Here is a 20,701-nt window from a genome sequence, read left to right as displayed (position 1 = left end):
AATTACTGGTAAAATTTTTATTTCTTTTGACAAGTACAAACTTCATAGTACGATGATTTTTATTTCTTTGACGACTACCATTTTCATGGTACATTGAAACAAACATTTTAACCATACCTGCCAATAACGTGATGAGTTCCCTAAGTCTCTATATAATGGGAAGGAAAATGTTGCGAAAATATAATGACCGTGCACAACTGATGAGTATTCACTAGTAACCACCGCGCGCAACTGATGTACAAAATTCAAGTAAACTCTTTCCGTGCGCGTAACTGATAAACTCCCAAAATACTTACCTGCAACCCCTTAAATTTTTTCGGTTGAATTCTGTAACACTCTGTATATGGTCACTTCAAACAGATAACGTATTCTAATTGGCTACCGATGGCTGAATATTACTCGGACTCTTTTTCTGAGCAGAGTTAATCGAATTCACATAGGCCTACTGTACTTATTTCTTGTTGTTAAGACATCTGGATGCGCAAACTTGCACTTTAAGATGACGTTAGGTTTTTCTTAAGACATTAACTTCTTAAGGTCATTTTGTTCGACTGCTGGCGTGATGTTGTCGACAAAGTTATAAAAACTATTCCTGCTACATTAGCGTCGATCAGTATTTTGACTACCCATCCATGTAAGACCAGACAGTGGATTTCGGAAGAAGTCCAGAAGAAGCTTAGAGAAAACTTGGAAGAAACCATGGCATCAGTTGCTAAGTCACAAGAAGGAAAACTACTCTTATACGTAGGCTTATTCAATATATAACATTATCTAATTTGAATGAACCAAGTATAATACTGTTTTGTAATGAAAAAAAATAGCTTGAATCTTAAATTATTCTAAAATCAAATAACTAGATAGGTAACCGATGCACTCTAAGAAAAAAAAATCGTTATACGTAAGACAAGTAAAACAGTTTATATTAGATAATTTGAGTATAATGACTGATGTTAGCAAAGCAAGTAAGTAAAATGTTAAGATAAAGTGAAGTAGATTATCTCACTCTATTCCATTATGATGTAATGATGATACCAGAATAAAATCCTGCTGAACATGAGTACGGTTATTGCCGGAAGTCGAACGCAGAAGTTAATCGTCATACAGGCTGTCCATCGTAACAGCGAAGTCTTAGGAAGTTGTAGTACGACGTAACAGAATTGGTGTCAGAAGTGAAACAACAGAATTGGTGTCCAGTAGCGGAAGACCATAACAATAAACATAATTTTCTTCTTACATGTAATACTAACATTTATTTTTGTAAAGGATTAAACGAAATGGTCACTCGTCTCCTTATACGAACAAATACTGACTAAATACTGTTGAAGCTTTCATCATAGTGTGCAATAGTACGATATTCCCTCCATTCGATTATCTGTGTTGCTGTATAGAGCTTCAGTTGGGCTCACTGTATATATGCATATGTTTCACCACTATGCTGGGGAATCCTTGGTAAACGCTACTCGCCCCAACCTGTCAGTGTGGTAAGTAGTTTGAATAACTACCGAAATAGTCACTGCCTTCTGGTCCGCCTGGAAAGATGAGTCATTTCTCTATATCTTTGTTTCCTGATGACGTAATCGGGATATTTGAATTAGGATTTTATAATTCTTTTGGCCACACCACAGATTTGGTTGAAAAACAATCTACCGCTACTTACCTCAAGTCTTGGTTTTTCTGAACGAATGCATGCGAAGTACCTCCGGCCTCGGGTATCGCAACTCGCAAGCGTCTGTTCAGAAAAACCAAGTCTTAACACTTCCCTGCGTTGGCTACGTGTTCAGGCCTTTACTCTTTCACGTAGGCTTCGATTCTAAGTTAGACATGGAATTTTTTCATTGAAAAATTCTTAGTGACTCTTGGAAATTTTTCGAGGTTATTCCGTTTCTCCATATTAGGAATCTAAATCATTTCGTCAAATCTTTTCATTTCGTCATCATTTCACAGCATTCCCCGAACGCGACCTGCTGAGAGGCTGACCGGGGGACGTGGCTGACTGCCTTCTAGGAACCTGCTTACGCAGCGGACCTTAGTGTAGTCAGCCGGTTGGGTTTTAAAATACGGTTAACTTGAAAGTGAGCGCAGTAGATCTAATAAGGTCACAATGCTGGGTCTTAGTGCCCCCATTCTTAAATTTAATTCATCTAACACTTCAAAATTTTGCATATGGGCTTGTGGAGGTGAGGTTTCGCTGTCATTTCTCTCATTTCTCTGTTGGGATTTGCCGCTGATCTCCTGCCAGAGCACAATCTGGATATCACATAGGCCTACAGAAGAAATTTGATCCGAACAAATGTAACTTTTCTTTCTGCGAAGGAATTTTACAATGTTACATTTGCTCGGATAAAATTTCTGCACATTTAAAGGACAAAACTAAAATTCTTTGAATATTGTATTACCAATATTATCATATTAAATTGACGGAGCATAATAGGAATTACATCAGCGACTTTCCCATAACAGCTATGAAATGTTTCAGAAAAAACAATCTTTATCTCTAAAATGAAACAAAAACGGAACAAAATTGTATTGAACTTTTTTGTTTGAAATATCTCAAAGAATAACCCCCTGAAATTAATGACATTACTTAGGGTTCGCTCTGTATATATATATATATATATATATATATATATATATATATATATATATGGTAAACATTGGTAATTTCGTGGCAGTGGTTATTTCGTGATACTTTTTCTTCGCTCTTTCGTAAACTAACCAATGGTGTTACGAGATTCAAGTTTCCGCCAAGGGATTGCATATGTTGTCCAGTTTCCAGAAACATACAGCTACGCTTTGTGTGACTATTGTAGCTGCTTCAGTGAGCTTTTATGTTTGGAGATAGCAAGTTAGCGTCGATTTCTCAGGCGTATAAATTTTGTGGATATCTGTAATTATATTACAGACTTATTACTAAAGGTAAGCATATGATATTTGGTACAAAGATTTATTATAACTTAATGAAATTTAGGAAATGTTTTTGGAATTTTAGATGCAGCTGTAGTCGCCATATAGGCTTAGCTTTAATGATAGAAATCTTAGCTGTTTGAGGCGAAATTTTGTTGAGTATTAAGCGTTACATTTTATACTAGAGACAGAGGCAGACAATGGAGTGGCATCATGCAAATTCACCAAAGAAATAGAAATTCAAAAGTGCATCTTCGACAGAAAAAGTTATGGCTACTGTGTTTTTCGATTCAGAAGGACTCTTGCTTATGGACATCATGCCACATGAAACCACCATTAATTCTGACGCGTATGTGGCAACTCTCAAGAAACTTCAAGCTCGATTGAGTCGTGTTCGACGACATCGGGAAAAGCAGGATGTTCTGCTATTGCACGACAACGCACAGCCATATGTCAGTCATAAGACCACAGACCAGATCAGAAAATTCGGATAGACAACACTGAAACATCCGCCTTACAGTCCTGAACTGGCACCGTGCGGTTACCATCTCTTTGGTAAACTGAATGATCCCTTCGCGGAACGAGGATTGAAGATGACTCCCTTGTGCACGCTGCTAAAGAGTGGCTCAGACGTGTTGGTCCAGACTTTTACCGTGCTGGTCAACAGGCCCTCGTTACTAGGTTACGTAAGGCAGTTGAAAGGGACGAGAATTATGTGGAAAAGTGACATTTTGTTCCTAAAGGATGTATCTACATTCTGTGAAAATAGAAAAGCTGTAGGATAAAAATATAATTTTTAAACAATTAATGTTATGCATTATTTTTGGAGTTACCCTAGTTATATAGGCTATAGTAAAGTCCGTAATAAAAGTGTTCACCCTTTCAGGGCAAAGAAGATCCCTTTTCAATTTCAATTTTTACTTTGATTTCATTCTTATTATGTGTTGATATGTATTTCTATGTTTTCTTGCTATGAATATTAGACGGAATTACTATGTTTGAAGTCTTGTAACAATAAATGAGAATTTCACTTGACCTTAATGAATTTTTCCACAATTCTTCTATCTCTCACGAAATTATCAATGTAATATCACGAAATTACCAAGGTTATCACGAAATAACCAACCTTTTAGCTTAAGTTGTGAAAGTGGTTTTTGGCACTTGTTCAAGAACGTATCCAATCTTTTATGTGTCCAGATTTGTACAGAAAATTATCGTCTTTTAGATGAAAAAATCGGAATAAGGATATATTTACACATTAGCATTTTAAATTAATTTTCATGAAATTATCACGAAATTACCAATGTTTACCCTATAGGGTGGATGGTATCCTGCACCAGAACTTAAGAAGTGATTCTATATATTAAATGTAACAAAACTTTTATCACTCTCTTCCTTCGATGAAGCACCGTTTAGCAGGAAAAAGAAATAGTCTTTGCTCAGTGTTTGCAGCTCTCTGTTGCGGTAATGGCACGAGAGAAATGGCTATACAAGCAGATAGGTAAAACTAATCTAAACAGTTATTGCCTTCATTTGATTATTTTTTTAATAATAGCGAAAATCATTGAAATAAATCATGCAACGCAGCGTACTGTCGCAAGCGTACCGACTGAGTACAGCAGAGGGAGAGGGGAAGGTAGTGCAGGCCGCGATTTATTGCAGCAGCCGTGATGTTGCCAAATGCTTCATACAAACATAAAGATTTCCCCTAAATCAGTGACTGTTAGAGAAAAAACTTATTTAGATTTTTCAAATCTCTCTTCATGATCTTTTACCAGCTCCATTTTGGTGCAAAGATTACCATCCTCCCTGTATATGTACTCTTATTTGTATAATTTCGTTGCAGTGTCCCTGAACTAATATTCGTTTTGTAGATTATATTTCCACATTACATAATTTCCAGTAAAATGTTTCTTAATTTCTTAATAGGCCTATATGATTATCAGTAGACCTTCAAGTATTGCATTCAAGTTCGTGTGATTGAAAGGTTTAAATTCTAACATGTTAAAAACCACTCACTAACCTGCACAACTCGACTGCGAACATTAACACATAATGAAACTGCATCTCTACAGTGCATGTTGCTGTAATGTGGGATAGTTACGAAAGTCATCCATCCACACTTGCTGATATACTGTCTGTTACTCAGGAGAAGACGAGCTGAAAGAATGTGACCTTCTTGACTATCGCCGTTAATTATTATAAACATCCCTCAGATAAGAATCCCAGTAGCCAGGTTATTACTCGTGCAGGAAACATGAGTAACAATGCGTATGGAAATTAACGCTAAGTTGAACAGAAGGAGACCTAATGTTTCCGCTTACTGCAGTACAAATATTGCACGTGTTGTCTTACGTTATCTGTTTATATCCCTTCCTCCTCAGTCCTCTCTCGTCTTCTCCTGAGTCAACGACAGTACTTTTGAGTTGTTTATGTGAATAGAGTATAGTATACACTGTGTAATAGAGTCGGCGTCATATATATGCGTGGCTGCACCCTACTCGAAAACTATGTTTTGGTACGAACTTCTTACCCCTATTATGAAATGTTAAATGTTTTATTTAACGACGCTCGCAACTGCAGAGGTTATATCAGCGTCGCCGGATGTGCCGGAATTTTGTCCCACAGGAGTTCTTTTAAATGCCAGTAAATTTAGTGGCATGAGCCTGTCGTATTTAAGCACATTTATGTGTCATCGACCTGGCCCGGGATCGAACCCGCAAACTTGGGCATAGAAGGCCAGCGCTATACCAACTCGCCAACCAGGTCGACCCTATTTTGAATGATAGCTCCCATCAATGAAGAAGAATTATTACTAGGTATTTTAAAAATTAATAAACGTAGTATCATTTCTGTTTTTCTATATATTAAAAAAGAAACACATTTGTTAGTGCCGCATTATGATTAATTTTTTAATTCTTAAAAATATACTTAATATATTTTTTTCTAAAACCAACAAGGGGAGAGGAAAAAGTGATTTCTCGTGTTAAATCCCTATGTTCAGTACTTTGATTTCCACAGTTATATGCAACAGTTCATTTCTGTCAGAAAAGCGATTTCGTTCTTTTGCGTGGATCACTATATCACGAAAAAAATCGTCATCCAATCGTTCAAGTAGAGCGTCATTGTGTTGTTTTCATATGTCTTCATCTATGGTCATAGCGCGTGTGTAGAATCTTTGGGTGATGGTATATCACTAGGCTTTCTATCTATTAGTTCACTTTGAGGGGAGGGACACGAGCTGGGGACTGCTCTCTCACGTAGGTCGCTTGGGTGGACCCATTGTACTACCAGGGTTGGAATCGTGTGCATGCTCTAAGGCAGGCGTGGAGAACTGGGCGACAATTGTGGCATTGCGTCACTCATCGGATACGTCACTCACCCTTTCCTTCCATTCCTGCGTTATTGACTTGGTAGGGGAGGGAATTTATATTCAGTGTCTGCCTTATGTGATTGCGTACGGGCCACAGATACGTCATTCAACGCCGGTGGACTGTGGACGGGAAACCAACCATGCTTTCCATCCCTCTCTCGCCAGTTCTGCATCCCTGCTCTAAGGCCACCAGCGCTACAGATTCTCCTGCGACCGCCCCCTAACTCCCCTACAGCTTTCAGAAACCCATACCTTTCCGTGTAGTCCTCACTGCGATCCCTCAACTCCAGTCCTACGAGCTACCATGAGCCCAGTGGAGAGCTCACGGTTCCTAGCACTATCACCACCAACTAATGACCGATTTCGGTGGCGGCCAGCAGCAGACTCTACATAGATGAAAGCTCGAAATATGGGAAAGAAACGGAGATGATGCTGAAAAAGTGGAAGTGTAATGATGATAGCGAAATGAATCCGAGGTGCAATGCCGTAAGTTGCTCTGCAATCCTACTGCAATTCGTTGAGGAAATGACTCTGAGAAAATATCAACCAGGTAAATTATCCCAACCGGGATTTGAACCTGAGCCCGCTCGTTTCACAGTCAGACATGCTAACCGTTACTCCACAGCGGTGGACATCAGTAGGGCTTGGACTATCGTTGAACTTCTCTTTTTATTGTCGTGTGTTATTATAGTTGACTTATAATAATAATAATAATAATAATAATAATAATAATAATAATAATAATAATAATAATAATAATGATTTATTTAACCTGGCAGAGTTAAGGCCATACGGCCTTCTCTTATGTTCATTTAACTAATTTAGATTTTGTTTTTTGGTGATTACATCTATTAAGTTCGGTCCAGTACTAGGGTGCTATTCGAGAAAGTTGACCCACACATTTTCAGACGAGTTTTGTCGCGTCTATAATTTCTGAACTACACTACGTTGCTTGCTTTCTTGCTTTTTGTTATCTCTTTGGATTGCTCATGCATCGACGTCAACTTTCGGTATTTCTTTTTTAAGTAGGTTATTTTACGACGCTTTATCAACATCTTAGGTTATTTGGCGTCTGAATGAGATGAAAGTGATATTGCTGGTGTTATGAGTCCGGGGTCCAGCATCGAAAGTTACCCAGCATTTGTTCATATTGGGTTGAGGGAAAACCCCAGAAAAAACCTCAACCAGGTAACTTTCCCCCACCGGGAATCGAACCCGGCCACCTGTTTTCGCGGCCAGACGCGCTAACCGTTGCTCCATAGGTGTGGACACTTTCGGTATTCTAATCATTGCTTGTCTTGTATAACTTTCTTCGTAGTTCGTACTATGAAGCCGGGATAGTGAGAATATTATACGGTGCGGCAATTTCCCATTGTCATTATTTTACTGACTATTTCCTTTATATGACGTCATTCCATTTTCGACCAATGAAGTAAAATGAAATTTTGAATTCCAACCGATCACAGTCACACTTTGCGATAATTTTTGCAGCTAGATTTATCGCTATCAATTTATCGCATGGTCGTTCTTTTGTTTAGTCGTTGTCGCCAATTGTTTCCTCTTAAATTGATAATCATGAATACATTAAGATGCAACTACACGGTTAAACATTTCTTTCAACTTTAAAGCAATGAATGCAAGATTGATATTTAATATTAATTAATATATTTACGCAGTGAAGGCGACCTTCAAAACGGCACACCATGTAGACACAAAATCTTCATGCATCTTAAATTAACGTACCTTTTAAACTTGATTCTTTCAATATTCTTCCCAGATTGCACGCATACGCGATTGGAATATTGAATTGTGTAGATGCAGCTTTAGTTCCGTTACACACTACAGCGAGAATGCGTTTGTCGAGCTATAAAAAATGCTTTTCTGTAACACGAGTAACGGTCCGAATAAGGCACAGCTGACATTGGTCCTGCTCCCACAGGTAACTTAACCTATAATTGTAGCCTATAAAATTTGTATTTTGTGAATGAAATGAAACAATTGATAGAAAGTCAGATGTTGAAATTTATGTAACATCATCGCATATCAAACACAAAGACCTTGTATAGTAATATATATGGCTTCACTGTGTAGCAACCTGTCTCGCTGTGAATACATAAGCATTCCTATATAGCTGTCCCCACACAGTTCTTAGCTTCTCGGTGTAGTGTGTAACCTAACGATGAAGTACTAAATAAAGTGCGAAATTCTACTTCCACATCTACATATTCATCTTCTAATTCCATGTCCATTGTAGGCTATCAGAAAAAATTACAATCCTTCATTCAGATTTGATAGCTGCGTTTTCAACAATTCTTCATTTAATTAATGTATTAATCAGGTTACTGTAATTATATTATAAGATTTTAAATTATATTATAATTTCAGCAGATAATGAAAATATATTTATGTTATAATAATAAGAAAAAAGTGCTGTACATGCAATTAACATTGTTAAACCTCTATTTCACTTTTCCCAATTGGCATTACTGAATAATTACATCGAATTTCTTTATTGCAGTAATCGATATTCATCTATTTCAGCTTGACAATGTCTGAATATGTTAAGTATTCGTAAATATACAATTATTAACATTTTGTGATCGAATTTTAGGGATATATTATTTACATTTTTATTTTATTCACGAAAAAGTCCTAATAAATGTCACTCGAGGTCTGAGATTTCCCAGATAAATCTCAGACCTCTCGTGACATTACTACAGATAATATAATTAAATGATTGTGGAGAAATTTGAAATCGAAATTAATACCCGAGAAAACATATCCTACCACTGTCTATGTAGACCACAAATTTAACTGAACTGGTTAACAATGTGTCTAGCGTAAGCATAGGAAGATTCAGAAATACCGTTTTACGATATATAAAAACAAACGTATCCTTTGCGAGACATTCCGCGGAGGATCAGGGCCTATCGGCCGACTGTTGGCCTCACTTCCATATGCCTCAGCATAGATGAACGATCATCAACTAATACCGGGTAACCTGTGGTTAGCACATTGTTAATCTTAGCCATTATAGTTGGCTTGCAAAATCAGATTTTGTAACTCGCTGTAGGTTCCCAAATTCATCATTAGGGACCGTACTTTGTCCCAGGAGACTACAAGGTTAAGAATTACTGGAGTTTTTACTGTACCCAAATGAGTGCATGCATGTAGTAAGCGAAGTACTTCTGCCTGCTCACGCGAATCCTGTTTTGTCAAGTTAGGCAGAACAAGACATAGACCTTTTTAACAATTACACTAATATTTAAAATTTATATTATTTAAACCAATCTATGTTACGCGTACGCGGGGTTGTCTCAAGAGGCACGCATCCCACAGGCTAGGCATATAAAAATGCTGACACAATTGTTTTATTATTCTCGTTGATAATAATTATTGCAATTTATAATTTATTACTAATATTGTATCAATAACTATTGTATGTATAATAATATTTATTTATTTATTTATTTATTTACTAGCTGTACCCGTGCGCTCCGCTGCACCCGTTAGAAATAAATATGAAGTAATTGCATAATTAAAATAGGACATTTGATCCAGGGAACATTCGTGTTTGATAGAAGGATAAATCGTTTATTATGTTACTTAATTTAAATTGTATTAAAAAAATTAAAATGCGATCATTTTGATCCAGAGGCCACTCATTTGGTTATAAAAATTATTTTAGGAAATATAGGAAACGATTGTACAGAATAGCCTATCAAGTTTTCTGTGCATAATCTTACCTGTCCTCGATTCACTTAGAAGTTACTGCAATAACATTATAGCATTATGTCCATCTAGAGAAACTACACTTTCCAATGGTGAATTAATAATTAATTATAGAAATAGGTTAATTTAGCTTCCGATATTACTTCATACAAACACAGAAACATTCTCTGTAGGCTACCGTATGTTTCATAGCTTTCGATTGTTGTTGTCCAAGGCCCCTTATAGACGAAATCATTTGTTTTTTTATTTCATTACACCGACTTAGATGGCGTTGTTATTGTAATTTTGAAACTCATTTATCTCATTAAATATCAGTCCTATCAAAATTTTGCATGGAATAAAACTTATAGGAAATTATTTTTAAACAAACTTTTGTTATGTAATATTTTTCATGAAAATTAATAATAAGGGAGATATTTCGATTTATTCAATTCAAGCCCCCTTATAACCTCCCTTTTAAATAAAATATTTTGAATGTCATATAGCCTAAATTCTAAGTTACAATGAACTTAATTCATATTCCAATTTTCATATAAATCGGTTCAGCCATTATCGCGTGAAAAGGTAACAAACATCCATACATACAGACAGACAGACATACAAACAAAAATTTCAAAAAAGCGATTTTCGGTTTCAGGGTGGTTAATGATGTATGTTAGGACCAATTATTTTTGGAAAATCTAAAATTACCAGAAAAATTTCGGCTACAGATTTATTATTAGTATAGATTTATTTATTTATTTATTTATTTATTTATTTATTTATTTATTTATTTATTTATTTATTTATTTATTTATTTATTTATTTATTTAGCATATAACATGAATCATACCCTTTCGTTATTTCTTATACAGGGTGATTCACGAGGATTTACCGCCACTTACGGAGCTTATTTCCGAACACATTCTGAGCAAAAGATGTCATATAAACGTGTCTAAATCTCAATGTTTTCAGAGTTACACTAATTTGAAATTGTTAGTAAAATACATTTTTTCTTTAGTTTTAAGGATAAAATAATATTACAAATGGTCCACACCTGTGGAGTAACGGTCAGCGCGTCTGGCCACGAAACCAGGTGGCCCGGGTTCGATTCCCGGTCGGGGCAAGTTATCTGGTTGAGGTTTTTTTCGGGGGTTTCCCTCAACCCAATATGAGCAAATGTTGGGTAACTTTCGGTGCTGGACCCCGGATTCATTTCACCGGCATTATCACCTTCATTTCATTCAGACGCTAAATGACCGAAGATGCTGATAAAGCGTCGTAAAATAACTACTAAAAATATTACAAATGGAGAATTAGTTATTCAGAAGTATAATTTATGTAATTGGCTGGTGTTCTGAAGCTAAAAATATGTTGTGAAGTGCTTTGTACAGATTTTGTTTTTCATTTTTCAATTAAAAATTACATCATTTTTACGCAATCATACAACAAATGTTACAAATCATACAACTTTAGAAAATATATTCTTTACAGTTTAATTCTGCAACCTAATATACAGTCTTAAAGAATTTACAGGAGTGACGCGATTTGTAACAATTGTTGTGAAAGTGCGTAAGAAAATAGTAATTTATGTGACAAGAGACTTAAGTAAGATTTTATTCATGAGTGGAAAGTTTATCTCCTGAAGCCTCCGTGAATAAAATATATCGTCTCGTATTACATGCAATATTTTTTTTCACTACTAATATCTAGAGTAATATTTCTATGAAAATAATCTTTAATTGAAAGTAAAATATTAGACTCATTTGTCATTGTTTGATTCAAAGCCAACTGTTGTCCATGGTTAGTTCAAATAAATATTGTGTACAGTTGGCTATGATTTAAAGAATAGTAATGAAGACAACAATGTCAGTCGCGTTGGATAGAGAATAAATAAATTTAAAATTTTTGTTTTTCGGAAGCAAAATGTCTTGTAAAGAAGAAGTTTTCTTACCGGATGAAGTCCTTAATGTCTCCAAAGCAGCTGTGTCCACGTTAGTTCCGCAGAAATCTGCATCTGTTTATCAGAAAGAATATAAGTTATTTTGTGAGTGGCGAGAAAGTAGGAACGTGAGAGGTGTTAACGAAAAAATCATATTTCTAGGAGTGAGTAAATTATCAGCAGTGAATAAAACAAATTTTATTCACTCTTGCATTAAAGTCATTATTTAGGTTGCTATGAGCGACTGCACAATGCGCTCTTTGCGTACAAGTAATGGAAAAATTTAATTTTGTAGTTAAAAAATTCCGGTAAAAAAATTCTGTACTAAGCAACTATGTAATTCAAAACACATCTTTAGCTTCTGCTGTATAATTTCAATGCAGTTTAGGAGGGATGAAAAAAAAAAGGTATTTTCGGAGTACGGTAGCAAAAAAGTTTGAATACCACTGATTTAAACTATGTACACAATACGCTATTTGTTCTACTTACACTATGATAAAGAATGTAGGCCTACATTGATCAAACTTTATTTACAGTATTGAATACAGTGCTGTGTACTGTAATGAAAGGTATTTTATTTAATTATACTATAGCGTTCTTAAGAAGGGAGAAAAGACTAACTGTAGTAACTTTCAAGGAATATCGATTTTGTTTGCGTCGTACAAAATTTTGTCGAATATTCTTTTGATAAGATTCACTTTATATGTAAATGAAATTATAGGGGATCATCAGTGTGATTTTAGGCGTAATAGGTCGACTATTGATGAGATTTTTTTTGTATTCGACAGATATTGGAGAAAAAATGGGAGTATAAGGACACAGTAGGGCCTACATAGATTTCAAAAGGCTGTCAAAGAAAGATGGAGAGGAAAGTGTTAGGATTATCCCTTAAAGACGAAGTATCAAACACCAGGATAAGGGAAATAACCAAATTGGAAGACGTATCCCAACGAGCCATCAACTTTATATGAAAATGGGAAGACCACGTGGTGAGGCTCCAGAATACCAGATGGGCGTACATTTCTACAATGTGGACTGCCCGCACTCCAAGAGGCGAGGCAGCAGACCAGGAACAAGATGGGACGACGCGACGCCTTCAAGAAGGAAGCAGGAGCACGCTGGACTAGGACTGCACGAGACCGCAGCGACTGGGGAGACATCCGAAGAAGGAGGCAGGAAGTGCTAAACACGATCATCTAGTGCAGACGTCTCCGAAAGCGTACTCGCGAGCAAGCCCCTGAACGGAACCGAAGCCAGTATGTAATGAGCGCGCTCCGCCTCACCCATCTCCACCTGTACTGTACTCAATGTCTATGCGTAAACGAAGAGCAGTGGCGGACTGCCATTATCATTGTGTCGGTCGGCGTGTTTCACATTTTCACAATGTCTTCTAATCATGGACGTAGTACATTCAAGGATGAATAGGAAGAGACATTTTTTTGAGTTAGTGGGGAAAATGTGAAATGCTTAATTTGTTCGAAAAATCCTAAGGATGTGTTAAAATTCAACATGCGACGACAATACTCGACTCTTCACAAAGAATATAATACAATTACAGGCATGTTGGACATGTGAAAATAATTTATTTTGAGGCTATCTATTTTTTAAGTAGGTTATTTTACGACGCTTTATCAACAGCTTACGTTATTTAGCGTCTGAATGAGATGAAGGTGATAATGCCGGTGAAATGAGTCCGGGGTCCAACACCGAAAGTTACCCAGCATTTGCTCGTATTGGGTTGAGGGAAAATCCCGGAAATAACCTCAACCAAGTAACTTGCCCCGACCGGGAATCGAACCCGGACCACCTGGTTTCGCGGCTAGACGCGCTAACCGTTACTCCACAGGTGTGGACGGGGTTATCTGTATGACTGTTGGTTATACATAATAATCAGTATATTACGTTTACACTCAGTTCCGCATGACAAACATATAGTTTTTCGTTTAATTTTAGGTGAAATGCGTAGGCCTATAAATAGTATACAAATATAAAACAATAAAATACAAACACAAATCACACATATGTCCTCAGTCTTAAACAAAAAAAAGCTTTTTGCTAGCTATGTTTTAGCTTGAAATATTGGAAAATCAATCAAGCCCTTTACAGAAGAATCATTTGTGAAATCGTGCATACAGGACGTTACTAAAATGCTGTGTCCAGAACAAAGTCAAAGTTTAAGAAAATTAAAATATTTCCAGTTACAGTTCAGAGAAGGAATTTCAAGATTGCAAATGTAATTGAATCTGAAGTCGATACCACAATTAACCAGTTTGTACTTTCTCACTTGCATTGCACGAAAGCACAGATAGAAATGACAAAGCTCACCTAGCCATTTTCATGCGAGGTGTTAATGAACATTTTACTGTGTCTGAATGTCTTTTAGATGTAATTACAAAATATAACTGGAGAAGATCTTTTCCAGGCACTGAAAGGCACCATAGAACAGAAGAGGTTGAATTTGCAATGTCTTGTGTCAATAGCAACAGACGGGGCTCCAGCTTCATAGTATGTCAAAATAATATACAAACGTATTATATTTCTTATTCTTTTGATGTTATTATTTCTAAATTTAAGCAGACGTTGCCGCTATCCCCCACTGATCGCTCCTATCTGTTAAGGTACGAGTCTCTTCCCCTTCTCTAGCCTTACAGCACACTGTGTTCGGCGGGCAGCATCGAGAGCACGAATGACGATACGCTTTTTGGAGACCTCTGATCTAGTCCGAATGGGAATAAGGGAGGAAGTGCGCGAAGTGCGGAGTGACGAACACGATCACACAGTGCCCGATCGCAAAGAAGTGAGAGAGGAATAAAGAGGTGAAGTGCGGAAGTGATGCAGTGACTGTCAAGTGACGCGGACTAGCTACCCGCGAGTCTTACCGAGCTACCCTTCGCAAGAGCAGGCCTTAGCCCTTCAGGGACAAATCGGCTATTAATTAATTAATTGACTATTAATTAATTCATTCATTCATATGACTTAGTTAAGAGAGAAGTTTTATATAATATTCTTATTTAATTTGGTATTTCCAAGAAACTAGTTCGAGTAACTAAATTTTTCTCAGTGAAACTTACAGCAGAATCCGTATATACCAGTTTCTGTTGCATCCTTTTCCAATTTTTTGCTGCGGGGTAAAGCAAGGAGATGCACTATCACCTTTACTTTTTAACTTTGCTCTAGAATATGCCATGAGGAAGGTTCAGGATAACACAGAGGTTTTGGATTGGAACGGGTTACATCAGCTGCTTGTCTATGTGAATGACGTGAATATGTTAGTAGAAAATCCACAAACGATTAGGGAAAACACGGAAATTTTACTGGAAGCAAGTAAAGCGATAGATTTGGAAGTAAATCCCGAAAAGACCAAATATATGACTATGTCTCGTGACAAGATCATTAGTATGAAATGGAAATATAAAAATTGGAAATTTATCCACTGAAGAGGTGGAAAAATTCAAATATCTTGGAGCAACAGTAACAAATATAAATGACACTCGGAAGGAAATGAAACGCAGAATAAATATGGGAAATGCCTGTTATTATTCGGTTGAGAACCTTTTGTCATCTAGTCTGCCGTCAAAAAATCTGAGAGTTAGAATTTATAAAACAATTATATTACCGGTTGTTCTGTATGGTTGTGAAACTTGGACTCTCACTTTGAGAGAGGAACAGAGGTTAAGGGTGTTTGAGAACAAGGTGCTTAGGAAAATATTTGGGGCGAAAAGGGATGAAGTTACAGGAGAATGGAGAAAGTTACACAACGCAAAACTGCATGCATTGTATTCTTCACCTGACATAATTAGGAACATTAAATCCAGACGTTTGAGATGGGCAGGACATGTAGCACGTATGGGTGAATCCAGAAATGTATATAAAGTGTTAGTTGGGAGGCCAGAGAGAAAAAAGATCTTTGAGGAGGCAGAGACGTAGACGGGAGGTTAATATTAAAATGGATTTGAGGGAGATGGTATAATATGGTAGAAACTGGATTGATCTTGCTCAGAATAGGGACCGATGGCGGCCTATATAAAGGCGGCAATGAACATCTTGTTTCCTTAAAAGCCAAAAGTAAATAAGTATAGACTTATTTTATAAATAGTGTATAATAGTGTACAAAGGGACTTTAGACACTGATTACTTTCAAAAGCCGATTATCAAAAAGACTGCTCTTTTGTCTCTGGAATATAATCTTTTTCAAATATAACTTTTGCGGAATATGATTTTGATTCATAGGCCTATGTTAAATTGTCCTTCATGATGAAATGCCATTTCTTCGATACAAATTGTCCTATGTAACACTAAATTGTAACTGTTTAACTCTTAGAATTACATATAACTAAACACATCCAAATTTTGCTGTTATTATTATTATTATTATTATTATTATTATTATCATCATCATCATCATCATCATCATCATCATCATCATCATCATTATTATTATTATTATTATTATTATTATTATTATTATTACTTAGAAATGGCTTTTAAGGAACTCGGAGGTTCATTGCCGCCCTCACATAAGTCCGCTATCGATCCCTACCTTGTGCAAGATTAATCCAGTCTCTATCATCATAGCGCACCTCCCTCAAATCCATTTTAAAATTATCCTCCCATCCTTAAAGGTCTTTTTCCCTCCGGCCTCCCAACTAGCATGCATTATTATTATTTTTATTATTACTATTATTCCATTGTTTTCTGTGTTGATGTTATTTATATTTATATTTGCTGCTCATTGTTATACTGGTTCAGTGGAAGAAAAGGCCTTGTGATCTTGACTCTGCTAGTGAAAATAAATGAAGAAATAATTTAAATTGTAAGAAACATCATCGTAGTTATCAGTCTTTATCACTATAATGCATTGTGAACAGTCTATGAGCTCTACTTTTTAAAAAGGAAATAGTCAACTTCAGCACAAACAAGATGCTGTTGCACGCGTCAAATATGACGTCACGTCAATACAGTCTATGAACAGCTAACATTATCTCCGTACGCCCTGGGACAAAATACGGTCCTTACTCATCATGCTGCGGTGTACACACTGGTCCCATAAAATGGCCGAAATTTCTTAAGAAAATATTGTTCGCCATGAAGAACCATCGCTCAATCCGTAACTCTAGTCCAAGGCACGCCTCCTTAAACCATGTAGCTACTGCGTGGAGACATTTCCAAATAGTACGTTTCAGAATTTGAAATATTTTAAAATTCTCATTTAGGGTCTTATGAATTTCATTTTACGAAGACTGGAAAGATAGCGGTATGCCGTGATGTTCAAAACACTAGGTTAGTGTAGGCCTATGACATCTTCAAGCCCATCATTTTCACACTCGTTATATAGAAACTGAAATATTTTGTTGTTCGTTATAACCAGAGCTAGGAAGTTGGTACCAAAACTATTAAGTTGTTTGAGCTTGGATTATATCTCTACCGAATGAAAAATAATAGCGTATCTCTCAATGTCAGTGAACCAGAACGATAAACATCTACAGCCGGGTGATAACCAAACATGTGCTCCAATCATCCACGGCCTTAGATCAAGAAAATAATAAACAAATAATATAAAAACCAGTAGTTTGTAAATTATAAACTTGTAACTCCCAAACTAAAATAATTTACCCATACATCTATACTAATAATAAATCTGTAGCCGAAATTTTTCTGGTAATTTTGATTTTCCAAGGTCCTAACATATATAATTAACCGCTCTGAAACCGAAAATCGCTTTTTTTGACATTTTTGTTTGTATGTGTGTCTGTCTGGATGTTTGTTACCTTTTCACGCGATAATGGCTGAACCGATTTATATGAAAATTGGAATATAAATTAAGTTCGTTGTAACTTAGAATTTAGGCTATATGGCATTCAAAATATTTTATTTAAAAGGGAGGTTATAAGGGGGCTTGAATTAAATAAATCGAAATATCTCCCTTATTATTAATTTTCATGAAAAATATTACATAACAAAAGTTTCTTTAAACATAATTTTCGATAAGTTTTATTCCATGCAAAATTTTGATAGGACTGATATTTAATGAGATAAATCAGTTTCAAAATGACAATAACAACGCCATCTAAGTCGGTGTAATGAAATGAAAAAACAAATGACTTCGTCTATAAGGGGCCTTGGACAACAACAATCGAAAGCTATGAAACATACGGTAGCCTACAGAGAATGTTTCTGTGTTTGTATGAAGTAATATCGGAAGCTAAATTAACCGATTTGTATAATTAATTATTAATTCGCCATTGGAAAGTGTAGTTTCTCTAGATGGACATAATGCTATAATGTTATTGCAGTAACTTCTGAGTGAATCGAGGACAGGTAAGATTAAAATAGCTTCTTATGAACAGAAAACTTGATAGGCATTAGTTTCCTGTATTTCCTAAAATAATTTTTATGACTGGATCAAAATGATCGCATTTTTATTTTCTTAATACAATTTAAATTAAGTAACATAATAAACGACTTATCTTTCTATCAAACATGAGTGTTCCCTGGATCAAATGTCCTATTTTAATTATGTAATTACTTTATATTTATTATTGGTGCAGCGGAGCGCACAGGTACGGCCAGTATAAAAATAACATACAAAGAATAGAATTATGTTTCTAGCTTCATTATAACAAATAATAATGAACATTTTCATTTTCTCAAAATAAATATTTCTTTTATTATTTTTTTTTTATTTTACTAGGTTATTTTACGACGGTTTATCAACAGCTTACGTTATTTAGCGTTTGAATGAGATGAAGGTGATAAAGCCGGTGAAATGATTCCGGGGTCCAGCATCGAAAATTACCCAGCATTTGCTCATATTGAGTTGAGGGAAAATCCCGGAAAAAACCTCAACCAGGTAACTTGCCTCGACCGGGAATCGAACCCAGGCCACCTGGTTTCGCGGCCAGACGGGCTAACCGTTACTCCACAGGTGTGGACTACTTCTTTTATGTTCAGAAAAAAAAAACAATATTTGTACTCCGAAAATATTCGTTCTACGTCACAAGACGTTACTGGAGCAAATCTGAAATATGATACAGTATATCTTACTACCATCAGGTGAACAACTACTTTGTGTATCTAATAGTGTATCTCGTATGTGGCACATAATATTAAACCCATAATTGTTTTCAAGAAAATATTCCACTTCTATTGTAATGACAGCTATGAAGTTCGTATTGTATCATAATTCCGATGTTGAACTTGGATTGTAACGGAACCGAATGGATAGCAGCACGAGACATCAATATTTAACGAAGAATAATCCGGAAAAAAATAAACTTGTTACACATTCCTTTTTGCATAATTACTTAATAACAGTTGAGCTTACTTTTTTGGAATCATCATGCATAATATTAACATTACGTAGTAAATAATACAATAATAACAGAGTAGCTCGCTTTGTTCAGAATCTAAAATATTAATCTAAAGTAACAGTATTCTTCAAACTATTCACGACTCTACACAGGTCCACAAGTGCTACTAGGCCTATGCGTTGTTTATGTGGACATACTGTGTATCATCTGTATCGAACGGAAGCAGGGCGAGGCGGGGGTGACATCTATACTCCTCGCTGTACTCAACTGAAATCTGTTTTGGTACGAACTTCCTGACAAATCACACTTACTGCACACCCTGAAAACGTTCCGAATATATTATAGTTAATATTCGGAGACTAACAGTAGTTTAATGCATCTTCTATAACAGCAAGAATATTGAAATCAATTATTTCTACCGTAGTTTTAATGATGAAATATTCACAGACATTTCAGGAGGAGATGAATTCTTTTTCTTCACCATATGGTAATGCAGAATTCCTGCACGGAAATATCATACGTACTTCGGTACATCACAATAATCTCCTTCTTCAGGTAAGATATGTTTCAAGACAAAATTTTGATTGCTAAATTCTGAAATCATCAGCGCTTACTATCAATAAATAAGTGAACAAAACGAAATATAAGGAATAGACACACATTAATAACATTTTAGACCTTAAATCCCAAATTAAATATTTTAACTTATATAACATTTTCATACTTCCTTTACCAAAACGGGAAATGTAGAAAAAACTTAAGTTTCGTGTTAATAATGAATAGGTTCGAACTTAACATTCCGGGCTTATGAATACCAGCCACTTTGTTCCGTATAAAATAAACAACACTTTTCACATGGTAGTAAAACATTCATTCACAATCCACAACCGCCGGCCTTGTCACACCTGTTTTTGTATGTTACAGTACCACTCTTAAAGCAGAAGACAGAACACTTACCTGTACGTTCACCAAATGCAAAGTGATCCGCACCGCGGGACGTACGAACCCGTGCGGAGGAGAAAGTGAAACTGTCTGTTGCTGTTGTACTACTCATGGCTTTAAGTAGCGCAGTTGAAGTGATTAGCAAATCTTGTTATCTTCAAATAATTTACGTAACATAGCCACGGGGAATCCACCAACTTCAGTATTCCTTATTCTGACAAACGATTTAAAGAAGATAAAAATTTCTGCGCGAAGGGTTCCTCACTGCTTGACGCTGAACAAAAGCACAAACGCCTGAAGACTGTAATCTTGCTGAAACAATGATTCGGCGTTGGAGGTCAAGCAGTCTTGCGTCGAATTGTCGCTATTGCTGAAACTTTGCATGGAGACTTTGAGCCGGAGTAGAAATCTTCTTCTGATATAGAAATTCCTCCTGTTTGTTATCCCTATTAATCTTTATCTGATATAGGAGTTCCTCCTGTTTCATTCTCCTACCAATCTTCTTCTGATATAGGAATT

The 20,701-nt window shown here is 36.1% G+C and overlaps 1 protein-coding gene across 3 annotated transcripts in view; it reads right to left on the bottom strand.

The window, feature by feature from the left end:
* Positions 1-20,276, bottom strand: part of LOC138715329 (cytochrome P450 4C1-like) — a 150,168-nt gene extending 129,892 nt beyond the window's left edge. For 2 of the 3 annotated variants that reach the window (XM_069848122.1, XM_069848120.1), the window contains exons 1-2: positions 20,198-20,276; positions 11,943-12,005 (exon numbers count right to left, since the gene is read on the bottom strand). The gene's annotated coding sequence lies outside the window, so the exon portion shown is untranslated. The remainder of the gene's footprint in view (positions 1-11,942; positions 12,006-20,197) is intronic. The other variant, XM_069848121.1, reaches the window with a different exon arrangement.
* Between the last annotated feature and the right edge of the window lie 425 nt (positions 20,277-20,701).

The sequence above is a fragment of the Periplaneta americana genome, chromosome 15 (assembly GCF_040183065.1).
Source record: "Periplaneta americana isolate PAMFEO1 chromosome 15, P.americana_PAMFEO1_priV1, whole genome shotgun sequence".
Taxonomy (NCBI): domain Eukaryota; kingdom Metazoa; phylum Arthropoda; class Insecta; order Blattodea; family Blattidae; genus Periplaneta; species Periplaneta americana.
The sequence above is the reverse complement of the archived record's forward strand: the minus strand, read 5'-3'. Positions and strand labels throughout refer to the sequence as shown.